This window comes from Hyla sarda, chromosome 11 (assembly GCF_029499605.1).
Source record: "Hyla sarda isolate aHylSar1 chromosome 11, aHylSar1.hap1, whole genome shotgun sequence".
Classification (NCBI taxonomy): Eukaryota; Metazoa; Chordata; class Amphibia; order Anura; family Hylidae; genus Hyla; species Hyla sarda.
In genome coordinates this window covers 78040807-78056239 of record NC_079199.1, presented here as the reverse complement: position 1 = coordinate 78056239, position 15433 = coordinate 78040807, and the positions used below count along the sequence as shown (strand labels likewise).

General features: G+C 46.7%; 1 protein-coding gene and 1 pseudogene across 3 annotated transcripts in view; both read left to right on the top strand.

The window, feature by feature from the left end:
* Positions 1-15433, top strand: part of LOC130295874 (uncharacterized) — a 464016-nt gene that overhangs the window by 184953 nt on the left and 263630 nt on the right. The window contains exon 1 of one of the 3 annotated variants that reach the window (XM_056547150.1): positions 12730-13211. The exons of the other annotated variants lie outside the window; for them this stretch is intronic. The gene's annotated coding sequence lies outside the window, so the exon portion shown is untranslated. Of the gene's footprint in view, positions 1-12729; positions 13212-15433 lie in introns of those variants that run through there. 3 annotated transcript variants of the gene reach the window in all.
* Positions 6450-6688, top strand: LOC130296113 (U2 spliceosomal RNA; annotated as a pseudogene).

The following is a 15433-nucleotide window of genomic DNA, read 5'->3' as shown; positions in this document are numbered from 1 at the left end:
TTAAGGACTGAGGGTGTATGGATACGCCCGTGGGAATTTCGGTCCCCGCCGCTAGCCGTCGGGGACCGGACCGAGATGCCTGCTGAAATCTTTCAGCAGGCATCCTGTGAAAATGCCTAGGAGGGTCCTGAGAACCCCCCATGTCGGCCATGGCGGCAAATCGACGTTTGTGGCAATTCCGGGCTGATCGGGTCTCTGATGACCTGATTGCCCGGAAAATAGGGATGAAAGGATTTGTCAGTGACAGCCCCAATCCTCCTAAGGGATAGGAGCGAGGTGGCAGTGGTGCCATCCCCCCCATCCCCTGCCATTAGTAATGACTACTGACCAATGGCAGTTAAAGGCGGAGGGGTTACCATGGAAATTCCCCGCTCTGCCCGCCCCTGGATGTCAGGCAGAGAGGGGGGGGGGAGAAGATGGTGGCGGTACCTGGGGGTTTGCCCCCCCCTCCATGCGAATGTACAGGGTACATTCACAAGGGGCGGGGGTTTACAGTTAGTCTCTCGCTGCAAGCTAGAGATGCAGGAAATTTTCTGCTGCAGCTCAAACTCCCAGCAGGAAACTCGCTGTAATCCCCCGGCAGTCTGAATGTACCCTAAAAACACTACCTATAAACATACCCCTACACAGTCCCCCCCCCCCCCCCAATAAAAATGAGAAACCTCTGGTATGGCACGGTTTCTAAAACGTAGTCTCCAGTTGTTGCAAAACAACAACTCCCAGTATTGCCAGACAGCCATTGACTGTCCAGGCATGCTGGGAGTTTTGCAACAGCTGGAGGCACTCTGTTTGCGAAACACTGCCGTAGGGTAATTTTGGTATCCGAGGCAAGTCTAACTCTTGCATCCGTAATTTAGGCCTTAAATGCGCATGGCGCTCTCTCACTTTACCGTACTCGGTAAAAATTGCCCAACAAATTTTGGGGGGCTTTTTCTCCTTTTACCTTTTACAGCGGTTCTGACATAAACGCACAAAAATAAATACCCACATGTGACCCCATTTTGGAAACTACACCCCTCACGGAATGTAAGAATGGGTATAGTGAGCTTTAACACCCCACAGGTGTTTGACAAATTTTCATTAAAGTTGGACGTGAAAATGAAAAATTTTATTTTCTTCACTAAAATGCTGGTGTTTTCCCAAATTTTTCATTTTCACAAGGAGTAATAGGAAAAAAAGCCATTGATGGCTGGGAAATAGTGGAACATGGAGGTAGGCATCTTTGATGTCCACTGAAGAAAGAAATTCCCCTTGTTCCATGGATGCCACTACCGAACGGAGGGATTCCAATCGGAAGTGGCGGATGAGAAGATGAAGGTTGAGACGCTTGAGGTCCAGGATTGGCCGCACAGAACCGCCCTTCTTGGGGACCACAAAAAGATTGGAATAGAAACCCCAAAAATAACTCCCTGGAGAAGCAGGGACCGGAGAGCCTCCCGAAACTGTTTCGCCAGAAAAGGAGACCGGGGGGCCCGGGACTGAAAAAAAACGATCCCTCGGGAGGGAGGCAAATTCCATTCGGTATCCGTTGGACACCACGTCCCTGACCAAAGAGTTCTGAATGTGTGTGGTCCAGATGTCTCGAAAAAGTAAGAGACGACCTCCCACCCGAAAAAAATCTGCGGGTGGGGGCATCACTTCATGCAGAAGTGGGTTTGGGTTTGCCTGATTTGGCCACAAAACGGCTGGAACGTTTGGTGTCCAACTTCCAAGACGGGCAAGCCCGGAATGAGGGAGCCTTCTTGTCCCGCGAAGGCGCCTGCCTAGACCCCTTATTAGGGCCAAAAGTCCGAAAGGACTGAAAGGAAGAGGACTTCCTCTGGGAAGTAGAGCGAGCCTTATTTTGAGGCAACAAGGAACTCTTGCCAACCGTCGCCTCAGAGATAATCTCGTCAAGGCGCTTGCCAAAAAGACGGGCACCAGTAAAAGGAAGCTCGGTGAGAGACCTTTTGGAAGCGGCATCCGCATCCACATCCCAAGCCTTAAGCCACATGGAACGGCGGAGGGCCGCCAGGTGACCCACAGCAAAGGCAGCACAACGGGCTGACTGCATGGAAGCTGTGCACAGAAAGTCCCCAGCTTTAGAGCATTGGAGAACCAAAGCAGACAGATCCTCTGGGGGGATCCCGCCTGGATACCCTGACGGAGTTTTGAGCACCACACCGATAGGGCCTTGGACACCCAAGCCGAGGCGAAGGTGGGAAGCAGAGAAGAGCCTGCTGCTTCAGAGGCAAACTTCGCTAAGGACTCCACCTTCTTGTCCGTTGAATCCTTGAAAGCAGCCATATCTGCTAGCGACAGTGTAGTAGCCTTAGAGAGGCGGGAAATTGGTGGATCCACCAAGGGAGGGGAAACCATCTTAGAGGCAAGGTCCTTGTCGAATTGGTAACGCACCTGAACCTTCTTCATTCCCGGGAGCCTCTTGTCCGGATGTTTCCATGCAGATTCCAGAAGGGTGTCAAATTCAGCGTGAGAGCTGAACCTTTGAGGTGCCAGTTTAGCATGATGAAAAGATACTTCAGGAGTCACATCCGAAGATCCTGGGTCCTCTAAGTGAAAGGTGTCTCTTATGGCCGCAACCAATGAGTTCACCATTTCAACTGTATCCGAGCGGTCCTCCGAGTCAGATGCCAATTCGAAAGCCTCATCCACCAGGAGAATGTGAACAAGTGGGGGGCGACCATGACCGGGTACGCGACTCTTGCGAGGCAGAGTGGCGATTCCGGGAACGTCCTCTGGAGGAGCGACGTTTGTGACCAGATGACACGGGGGGGGGCGGGACCCACGAGGGGAGCACCCACGTCTACCTGAAGACTCGATGGAAGAGTCAGAAGATACACCCCTAGTACGCCTGTGAGAGAGTGAAGTATGTGGAGAAGAGGAGCGGGGCCCTTTAGAGGGTTGGCACAGGGCAGACCTCTTCAAGGCAGACACCACGTCACGAGAAGCCTCAGCCACCGAACGGGAGACTTGAGTCAAGTCAGCCCATATACTGGGATAGGGAAGAAACCCAGGCTGGAGGGGCGGCCGAATCCACCAGAACTGAAAGAGCATCCGAGGGTACCAGGGGGTCTGGGGCAGCAGAGGAGCAGGCAGAGCAAGTGGGTTCAGCAGAACCAGGTATTTTGGAATTACAGTTCTTACAGACCAAATAGGAAACTAACGCTCCAGTTGTCTGTTTAGAGGGAGGAACAATTCTGGGTACGAACATAATGAAAAAAGAACTATCTCACCTGAGTCTGTGTCCCCTGTGGTGGCTGCTGTGAGGAGAACTCCGCTCTGTGTAGATAGAGAGGGAGAAACAGGCCAGCCAATAGCCAGAGAGGGGCGTGCCTGGAGCAGGGGCCCTGTCTGATTGGCCTCTGCCACCGAAAATCGCACGCACGGCGCTGATTGGAGGACAATCCGCGCCTCCAGTGAGCTCCGGCGGCCCTGTGGGCGGAGCTATAGCTCCCCGGCCGCCGAGAAGAACAATAGTAATGGCGCCCGCTCCTTGCCCCAGGCGCACATGTCAGCCGCATATGCGCCCACGGGGAAGTGAGCGGGCGATACACATATTCGCCGACAGTCGTCTGCTGCCGAAAGCGAAAGTAAGTCGGCGCTTCATGCGCCCGAACAGTAAAAGCGCCGCGGCTGTCAGCCACATAGTAAGCGCCGCGGCTGTCAGCCGCATAGTATAACACACACACACATGTGCATAATAATAAAGTAAACCATTCATTCCCAATATGCCATTGCTCGCCCCTTTTTTTAGAATAAAAGATAGAGCCCCTAACACAGGCCAGCCCCTTGGACCCTGAAAGGTGGGCCAAAAAATGAGGGTCTCCAGAGGTTGCAAGTCAGCACCTAAAGGGAGAAGAATATATACTCACCTCAATCAGAAGTACTTACCTAATGGAGTCTTCTGTGAGGTCTTCAGTCAGCTTTCTGTTACCTGCATCACGCTGAGCTACCATGTGCGAGCAAAGCGAGCAGGGAATAGGGGGACCCGGACCCATGAGGTACAACCCCAGACGCTGACCGTTGGCGAGAGGGGGTGAACAGCGCATATACGCAATGTCTGTGCCCCCTCAATCACAATGAGGAAACAGTGAGCCGCAGTTCCTGAGTCCCCACCTGAAAACATGAAAGAAAACGGAATAAAAAACTAACACATACCCTAACTAGGAAAAATAAGAAACAGAAGACCTGGTCTGGAGAATTCCAGACCATGTCCACCTCCTTCAGACACTAAGCTAAAACTGATTAGCTCAGGGCCTAGAGGCGGGTATATCCTGCTGGGAGGAGCCGACTTTTTTTTGTTGCCATAGTGTCATACCTCCTAGAGACAGCAGCATACACCCATGGTCTGTGTCCCCCAATGGAGCCGATAGAGAAAATCTAATTTTCCATTTTTACACCCAACTTCAACGCAAAGTCCCCAAACACCTGTGGGGTGTTGAGGCTCACTATACCCCTTGTTACATTCCTTGAGGGGTGTAGTTTCCAAAATAGTATGCCATATGTTTTTTTTGCTGTTCTGGCACCATGGGGGCTTCCTAAATGCAACATGGCCCCAAAAACCATGACAGCAAAATTTGTTTAAAAAAATCCTACAGTTGCTCTTTCCCTCTTGAGCCATGTTGTGAGCCCACAAAGCACTTTATGTCAACATATGATGTATTTACGTACTCGAGAGAAATTGAGCTACAAATTTTGGGGGGCTTTTTCTCCTTTTACCACTTTTAAAAATGAAAAAAATGGGGCTACAAGAATATGTTAGTGTAAAAAATGCAGATTTTGATTTTTCTCCTCCACTTTGCTGCAATTCTTGTGAAAGACCTAAAGGGTTAACACACTTTTTGAATGTCATTTTGAAAACTGTGAGGGGTGTAGTTTCTACAATGGGGCCATTTATGGGGTATTTCTCACAGAATGGCCCCTCAAATCCAGTTCAAACTTAACTGGTCTTTGAAAAATTCAGATTTTAAAATTTTCATGAAAATTTAGAAAATTGCTGCTATACTTTGAAGCCCTCTAATGTCTTCAAAAAGTAAAAAATTGGTCAATTTTATGATGCCAACATAAATTAGACATATTGGGGGACATTTACTAATCTAGTCTATTCTGGGTATGCTTATAGACCAGCGTATGTGGTAGTCTCCTGTCTATTGTGCTCCTAATTTATCAAAGGTCTCACAGCCCTTGATAAATTCTGTGCTCAGACTTCAGGGTCTACAGCTTAAACTGCATTTAGTCCTGCTCCAGCATGGTCTGACATTTCAGCGTATTTTGGGCAGATGCGACTTGTCGCACAAAAGTCGCACTTGATAAATTCAGCACCAATGCATTTTCCAATGCATTTCTGTCTAAAATAGACTTGCATGCATCATGTTCTAAAAATCCTCTAGAGCAAAAGTCGCAGAAAAGTCGCACATATTTAGACTGCGACTTTCTGTGCGACAAATTTAGACAGGAAAAATCAGTCTAAATCCTTTGATAAATCTCCCCCATTGTGTTTGTGAATCAATATAAAATGTATTTGGAATATCCATTTTCCTTACAAGCAGAGAGTTTCAAAGTTAGAAAAATGCAAAATTTTCTAAATTTTCATGACATTTTGTGATGCAAGTAACCACAAAAATTTACCGCTATGTTAAAGTAGAATATGTCACGAAAACCTACACTAGCTAAATCCCCTAGGGATCTCTGGGCCGACTTATTAATGAACAACCTACTTGGGGAAATAAATCCCCTCAGGATTAACCCTGACTAAAGATCCCCTAAAAATTTACTTTTATTAATGCTTCTTTAAAATATTTCTTGACTTGTGTAATTCACATTTCTTGCCACAAGATGGCAGTGGTGTTTTAAAATATTGAACGCTGTGCACAGCTAACTCCGAGATAGTTTCGGAAATAGTTTTTCATGATATAAAACGTAATCCTCCCTTCCTTTAAAGTAAGGGAGGATTATGTTTTAATAATAACGCTGTGCCAGTGTCCCAGCTTAGTTAGTAACTCCCGTGCCCGAGCTGCAGCAGGGCACCGGAACTAACTAGATAGAAGAGTCTAAATACCAGTCTGTCTGACAGACACTGAGCAATTTCAATAGTACGGAGTTAGCTGTGCACAGCGTTCAAGATTTTAAAACACCACTGCCATCTTGTGGCAAGAAATGTGAATTACACAATTACAGGGGTTCCTGTAAAAGCCAGGGTATGGATTGCATTGCTTATTGCTCCATCAGAGTGGAATGGACTCCTGTCCTTCTTTTAAGCAATGATGTGGATTTAGCCTGTGCTGTATGTACGGGTGGCTGACTGCCACCCACCCAGAGAGTGTATGGGAGACTGCCTGCCTCCCTCCTTTCCTATGCATGGGAGGCCGCCTGCCAGCCTTCCTTTCTTCCCTATAAGTAGTGTGAGTGCTCATGAAGGGGGCATGGTTGGTTCCACCCCTTTACCGGTTATCACCTCTGGGCCTTTTGGCTAAGATCAAGTGTAAAAAAAGGGCTTGCGATAGACCGCATCCTTGTGCATGGTATTTTGTGTGAATACTTGCACTTGGGTGACTTGAGAGCACATACCTCAGCTCTTCAATAAAATAAAAGAATATATATATATATATATATATATATATATATATATATATATATATATATAAACAAAGTCCCGAAATCACAGCACCAGTCAGGTCATGGATCTTGAAATACTGGATTATTTTATTCTTCCCCACAGCAAATGCGTGGGGACCTTCACTACAGCCAAGATCGCAGCCATTGCAGCCATCCTCTTATATATTATTTTTTTTTCTAATATATGCCCTCATTCATGTCATCTAGAAATAAAATATCAGTTGCATGATAATTTGATGTCAGCATTTACTGTTGTACTATTCAAACATGATTTGCTAGGTTACAAGTGTTTGGTTACAATGCGCATGCACAGCCGGCCGGCTGGATCGCGATATGTCCAGTGTGATAACACGATCGTCGGACCCGTTTGCGCAGCCGCAGAACAAAAATGGTGACTAGTGTGGGTAAGGGCATTACGCGCACCTGATCAGCACACATTACTGTGAGCGATCGAGAGCGGAAGTGATGCACTGATACGTAGGAACTTTTCCGACGCATGCGCAGTCGCTTTGTATACAAACAAGAATGAGAACGGAGATGGCAGCGATCGGCATGTTCTGGGTGCGATCGAGTTATATATTTGGCTGATACTGAAGGTACCTATATAACACTATATAGCACTGTATGTCATATGGCACAGGGCACTTTATATGTGTATTGATTGTATTGTATATAGACGGATGCTATGTCAACTTGACATCACTGTGATTAACAGAGCATTGCTCCAATTACATTTAAATAGAGGTGCGTTTTTAGATAATTATACATTTGTATCACATGAGTTGTAGCCAATGAAATGTATCTGTGATATATATATATATATATATATATATATATATATATATATATGCACATTTTGTATTTGTATTATGCTTGATAAAGGCTACTACTGCCGAAACGTTGCATTTGCTGTGGTGAAGAATAAAATAATCCAGTATTTCAAGATCCATGACCTGACTGGTGCTGTGATTTCGGGACTTTATATATATATATATATATATATATATATATATATATATATATATATATATATATATATATTGTTAACAGTGTTTCCCAAACAGGGTGCCTCCAGCTGTTTAGGCTATTTGGGCATGCTGGGATTGATAGTTTTGTAATAGCTGGGGGCATCCTGGTTGGGAAACACTGATTTATGCATGTGTGTGTATATATCAATGTTTCGCAACCAGGGTGCCTCCAGCTGTTGGAATACTACAAATCCCAGCATGCTGAGAGTTGTAGTTTTGCAACAGCTGGATACACTCTGGTTGGGAAATATATATATATATATATATATATTTTATTTTTCTTTCCTATGATATATATATACATACACACACGCACAGTAGTGTTTTTCAGGGGGTGTAATCCAAACCTCCCTCTCCGGTGTGTCCAACAATCCGGTGTCAAAATTAAGACGCTGGATGATTGTGAACTGCCCCATTCAAATAAATGGGATCAGTTCTAGCATTAGTTTCCCTCCAGTGCACGCCTGACATATGTGAACCCGGCCTCATTCGATCTGCAGGGTGCCAGTGTATAGTTGGTATCTACCACTACAGTATATGTTATTGTATGTCAGAATATTGGTCTTTTTATCGTGGTTTTTAATTTGGAACAATATAGCGGTATTGTGTGTCTAGCAAATATTGTGTGTCTACAGGGACATACGCTTTGTGGCTTGTGCTCCTGATCATTTAACCCTTTCAGGACTCAGCGTTTTTTCCGTTTTTGCACTTTTGTTTTTTCCTCCCCACCTTCTAAAAACCATAACGCTTTCAGTTTTCCACCTACAGACCCCTACAAGCGCTTGTTTTATGCACTACCAATTTTACTTTGTAATGACATCAGTCGTTTCACAATAAAATCTAACTTGTTTGGCTTTTGCGGCCCCACTTTTAATTTTGCCCAGCGCCACATTAAATCTAAAACTGGTCCTGAGTGTATGTGTATGGCTGTGTGTGTGTATATAGGGGCAGTGTATGTGTATGAGGCTATGTATATGGTATGGGGCTGTGTATGTATGTATATAGGGGCAGTATATGTGTATGGTGCAGTGTATGTGGCAGTATTTATGTGGGCTGTGTATGTGCGTGTACATAGGGGCAGTGTATGGGGGGCAGTGCATGTGAGTATATGGGGGCAGTACATGTGTATGGGGCAGTGTATATGGGGGCTGTGTATGTGTGTGTAGATGGGGGCAGTGTATGTGTATGGGGCAGTGTATTTTGTATGGGGCTGTGTATGTGTGTATATGGGGGCTCTGTATGTGTGTGTATATGGGGGCAGTGTATGTGTATGGGAGCAGTGCATGTGTATGGGGCAGTGTAGGTGAGTATATGGGGCTGTGTATGCGAGTATATTTGTATGGGTGTATGTGTAAGTGTATGGGGCAGTGTGTATGGTATGGTGGTATTGGTGTAAGTGTATGTGTATGGGGCAGTGTATGGGGGCAGTGTATGTGTATGGGGCAGTGTATATAGTACAGGGCTGTATGTGTGTGTGTGGGGGGGGCTGTGTTTGTGTGTATGGTGGACTGTGTGTGGGGGCTGTGTCTATGTGTGTATATAGGGGCAGTGTATATGATATGGGGCTGTTTTTGTGTATGGGGGCTGTGTATATGGTGGCTGTGTATGTGTATGGGGCAGTGTATGTGTATGGGGCAGTGCATGTGTATGGGGCAGTTTATATGGTATGGGACTGTGTATGTGTGTATGGGGTTGTGTACGTGTGTGTTTATAGGGGCAGTGTATGTGTGCATGGGGTTGTGTACGTGTGTGTATATAGGGGCAGTATATGTGTATGGGGCAGTGCATATGTATGGGGCTGTGTGTAAGGTATGGGGGCAGTGTATGTGTATGGGACAGTGTATGTCGTCAGTTTATGTGTATGGGGCAGTGTATGTGTATGGGGGCAGTGTATGTGGGCAGTGTATGTGTATGGGGCAGTGTGTATGGTATGGGGCAGTGTATGAGTATGGGGGCAGTGTATGAGTATGGGGGAAGTGTCTGTGTATGGGGGCAGTGTATGTGTATGGGGCAGTGTATGTGTATGGGGGCAGTGTATGTGTATGGGGGCAGTGTATGTGTATGGGGGGCATTGTATGCTTATGGGGGGCATTGTATGTGTATTGGGGCAGTGTATGGTATGGGGCAGTGTATGTGTATGGGTGCAGTGTATGTGTATGGGGCAGTGTATGGTATGGGGCAGTGTGTATGGTATGGGGCAGTGTGTATGGTATGGGGCAGTGTATGTGTATGTAGCAGTGTATGGTATGGGGCTGTGTATGGGGGCAGTGTGTATGGTATGGGGCAGTGTATGTGTATGGGGGCAGTGTATGTATATGGGGGCAGTGTATGTGTATGGGGCAGTGTATGTGTATGTGGCAGTGTATGGTATGGGGCAGTGTATGTGTATGGGGCAGTGTATGGTATGGGGCAGTGTGTATGTGTATGGGGCAGTGTATGTGTATGGGGCAGTGTATGTGTATGGGGCAGTGTGTATGGTATGGGGCAGTGTATGGTATGGGGCAGTGTATGTGTATGGGGGCTGTGTATGGGGGGCAGTGCATGTGAGTATATGGGGGCAGTACATGTGTATGGGGCAGTGTATGAGTATGGGGGCAGTGTATGAGTATGGGGGCAGTGTATGTATATGGGGGCAGTGTATGTGTATGGGGCGGTGTATGGGGGCAGTGTATGTGTATGGGGGCAGTGTATGTGTATGGTGCAGTGTGTATGGTATGGGGCAGTGTGTATGGTATGGGGCAGTGTGTATGGTATGGGGGCAGTGTATGTGTATGGGGGCAGTGTATGTGTATGGGGGCAGTGTATGTGTATGGTGCAGTGTGTATGGTATGGGGCAGTGTGTATGGTATGGGGCAGTGTATGTGTATGGGGCAGTGTATGTGTATGGTGCAGTGTGTATGGTATGGGGCAGTGTGTATGGTATGGGGCAGTGTATGTGTATGGGGGCTGTGTATGGGGGCAGTGTGTATGGTATGGGGCAGTGTATGTGTATGGGGCAGAGTATGTGTATGGTGCAGTGTGTATGGTATGGGGCAGTGTATGTGTATGGGGGCAGTGTATGTGTATGGGGGCAGTGTATGTGTATGGGGGCAGTGTATGTGTATGGTGCAGTGTGTATGGTATGGGGCAGTGTGTATGGTATGGGGCAGTGTATGTGTATGGGGCAGTGTATGTGTATGGTGCAGTGTGTATGGTATGGGGCAGTGTGTATGGTATGGGGCAGTGTATGTGTATGGGGGCTGTGTATGGGGGCAGTGTGTATGGTATGGGGCAGTGTATGTGTATGGGGCAGAGTATGTGTATGGTGCAGTGTGTATGGTATGGGGCAGTGTATGTGTATGGTGCAGTGTGTATGGTATGGGGCAGTGTATGTGTATGGGGGCAGTGTGTATGGTATGGGGCAGTGTATGTGTATGGGGGCAGTGCAGGGCTCGAATCCTGCAGGAACAGCGTTCCTTTGCATTTTCCACAGGAGGAATGCTGTTCCTTACATTAGTCCTGCAGGACCATCCTCTCTGTTCTTACCCTCCCTCCGTCTCCTCCCCTGGCCCAGACTGCTAGATGCTGGAGATGTAGGACCTGTGATGATGTCACCATCACATGTTGGGGCGGAGCTTAGCTGTGGTGGAGAGGGAAGATCGTGGTTGAAGGACCTGTGTGATGCTGTGGAGGAGGCGGGGCGGAGCTGGAGGAGACATGTCACCCCAGTAAGGTAATTACATGGAAGATTTGTTACAGTGTGTCACCCCAGTAGTAAAGTGATTACAGGAGGAGGAGGTTTGTTACAGTGTGTCACCCCAGTAGTAAAGTGATTACAGGAGGAGGAGGTTTGTTACAGTGTGTCACCCCAGTAGTAAGGTGATTACATGAGGAGGAGGTTTGTTACAGTGTGTCACCCCAGTAGTAAGGTGATTACATGAGGAGGAGGTTTGTTACAGTGTGTCACCCCAGTAGTAAGGTGATTACATGAGGAGGAGGTTTGTTACAGTGTGTCACCCCAGTAGTAAGGTGATTACATGAGGAGGAGGCTTGTTACAGTGTGTCACCCCAATTCTAAGAAGATTACATGAGGAGGTTTCTTACAGTGTGTTATCATGATGATAGGGACATGAGGAGGTTTTTGTTACAGTGTATTATCAGAATGATAACCCCTTAAGAACATTGGGGGAGATATATAAAGACCTGTGCAGAGGAAAAGTGGAGCAGTTGCCCATAGCAACCAATCAGATCGCTGCTTTCATTTTCAGAGGCCTTTTAAAAAAATAAACAAGCGATCTGATTGGTTGCTATGGGCAACTGGTCAACTTATCCTCTGCACAGGCTTTAATAAATCTCCCCCATTGGATGTAAATATACATCTTGGTGCCCTGGTACTTAAAGAAGTACTCTGGTGCAGAGTTTTCCTGCTCCGTTCTGCCCGGGCTGCAAAAAAAAATGAAAATAAACCATCTCTCACCTTCCTGGGTTCCCGCGGAGCGCCACTACAGCTGATGGGTCCTCCGGTCCATCTTATTCATACTTCCGTGTGAACGAATCGTCACATGGCGCTCAGCCTATTATGGGCCGAGGCAGAACATCGCGGCGGCGATAGGCTGAGCGCCATGTGACGCTTCGTTACACCCGGAAGTATGAAGAGGATGGACCGGAGGACCGATCAGCTGTAGTGGCGCTCCGCGGGAACCCAGGAAGGTGAGAGATGGTTTATTTTCATTTTTTTTTGCAGCCCGGGCAGGACGGAGCAGGAATACTGCCCCAGAGTACTCCTTTAAAAGGGTACTCCTCCTCTAGACATCTTATCCTCTATCCAAAGGATATGGGATAAGATGTCTGATCGCAGGGGTCCCGCCATTGGGGACCCCTGCGATCTCGGCTGTGCATACAACACCCCCCCCCCCCCCCCCCCCCCCTTTTTTCCAGGACTTGACCCCTGGGGCAGTGTATGTGTATGGGGCATTCCTGGGGGCTCAAAGCAGCTAGCCCTTTAGCCCCACCGATCCACTGCGCTGCAGCCAGGGCCGGTTTTTCCTATAAGGCACTTTTCATGGGGGCAGCAATCCCGACCGCTGAACACCCCTCCCCCCCCTCCTGTGACAGGCACCGCGGTGGCCGGCGGCTTCAGGACTGTGCGCATCATTATGAGTCCCCACAGTCACAGATGACTCATACAGCCGGGCCCCCAACTGTGAGCCGCTCCTGCCATCAGTGGAGATCCAGGGGAGGGGAAATATACCTGCTCTGTTGTGTCCTATGTGTACACATATGGACCCCTTCACTGCCTTCCTATAGCAGTGTTTCCCAAGCAGTGCGCATCCAGCTGTTGAAAACCACAGCTCCCAGCATGCCCAGATAGCCAAAAGCTGTCTGGATATGCTGGGAGTTGTAGTTTTGCTATATCTGTATGCACCTGCTTGGGAAACACTGCCATACACACAGCGATCTCAACCTCCAGCTCAGCTCCTCCCCTGCTGGTCATGTGATCATAGACTCATACGGAGGCCTGCTGGGGTCAGAGGAAGGACCAGAGTGCAGGTGAACAGTGGATGATGGCATGACAGGCAGGTTACATAGGTAACACTATAAATACTGTGCCCTGACCCCTGCCAATCCTCACCCCATTGTGAGTTCTAACCCTGTACTGTGTATATCCCTCTACTATGACATCACTGTGTGTATTATCTCTGTATGGTGACATCAATGTGTGTATTATCCCTGTACTGTGACATCACTGTGTGTATTATCTCTGTATGGTGACATCACTGTGTGTATTATCCCTGTACTGTGACATCACTGTGTGCAGTTTCCCTGTACTGTGACATCACTGTGTGTATTATCCCTGTACTGTGACATCACTGTGTGCAGTTTCCCTGTACTGTGACATGACTGTGTGTATTATCCCTGTACTGTGACATCACTGAGTGCAGTTTCCCTGTACTATGACATCACTGTGTGTATTATCCCTGTACTGTGACATCACTGTGTGCAGTTTCCCTGTACTGTGACATCACTGTGTGTATTATCCCTGTACTGTGACATCATCATGTGTATTATCCCTGTACTGTGACCTCAATGGGGGAGATTTATCAAAACCTGTGCAGAGGAAAAGTTGCCCAGTTGCCCATAGCAACCAATCAGATCGCTTCTTTCATTTTTAACAAGGCCTCTGCAAAATGAAAGAAGCGATTTGATTGGTTGCTATGGGCAACTGGTCAACTTTTCCTTTGCACAGGTTTTGATAAATCTCCCCCAATGTGTGTATTATCCTTGCACTGTGACATCACTGTGTGTATTATCCCTGTACTGTGACATCACTGTTTGTATTATCCCTGCACTGTGACATCACTGTGTGCATTATCACTGTACTGTGACATCACTGTGTGCATTATACTGTACTGTGACATCACTGTGTGTATTATCCCTCTACTGTGACATCATCGTGTGTATTATCCCTGTACTGTGACCTCAATGTGTGTATTATCTCTGTACGGTGACATCACTGTGTGTATTATCCCTGTACTGTGACATCACTGTGTGTATTATCCCTGTACTGTGACATCACTGTGTGCATTATCACTGTACTGTAACATCACTGTGCGCATTATCACTGTACTGTGACATCACTGTGTGCATTATCACTGTACTGTGACATCACTGTGTGTATTATCCCTGTACTGTGACATCATCGTTTGTATTATCCCTGTACTGTGACATCACTGTGTGTATTATCTCTGTACGGTGACATCACTGTGTGTATTATCCCTGTACTGTGATATTGCTGTGTGTATTATCCCTGTACTGTGATGTTGCTGTGTGTATTATCCCTGTACTGTGACATCATCGTGTGTATTATCCCTGTACTGTGACATCACTGTGTGTATAATCCATGTACTGTGACATCACTGTTTGTATTATCCCTGTATTGTGACATCACTGTATATATTATCCCTGTATTGTTACATTATTGGGTGTTTCATCGCTGTACTGTGACATCACTGTGTGTATTATCTCTGTACGGTGACATCACTGTGTGTATTATCCCTGCACTGTGACATCACTGTATATATTATCCCTGTATTGTGACATTATTGGGTGTTTCATCGCTGTACTGTGACATCACTGTGCGTATTACCCCTGCACAGGTCAGGAGGCATTATCACTATATGTGAGGGTGAGGTATGGTGTATCATATAAGGTTTAATGTATGACAAGGTTATATTCAGAGGCGCAGTATGTAATAGTATCATATTCAGAGAGTGCAGTGTGTGGTAGTGTTATATATAGAGGATACAATCTGTGGCAGTATTATACTCAGAGGGTATAGTGTGTGGTATTATTATATTCCAAAGGTACATTGTGTGGTAGTATCATATTCAGAGGGTACAATGTGCAGTAGTATCATATTCAGAGAGCGCAGTGTGTGGTAGTGTTATATATAGGGGATACAATCTGTGGCAGTATTATACTCAGAGGGTATAGTGTGTGGTATTATTATATTCCAAAGGTACATTGTGCAGTAGTACCATTCAGAGGGTACAATGTGCAGTAGTATCATATTCAGAGAGTGCAGTGTGCAGTAGTATCATATTCAGAGAGCGCAGTGTGCAGTAGTATCATATTCAGAGAGCGCAGTGTGCAGCAGTATCATATTCAGAGAGCGCAGTGTGCAGTAGTATTATATTCAGAGAGCACAGTGTGCAGTAGTATCATATTCAGAGAGCGCAGTGTGCAGTAGTATCATATTCAGAGAGCGCAGTGTGCAGTAGTATCATATTCAGAGAGCAGAGTGTGCAGTA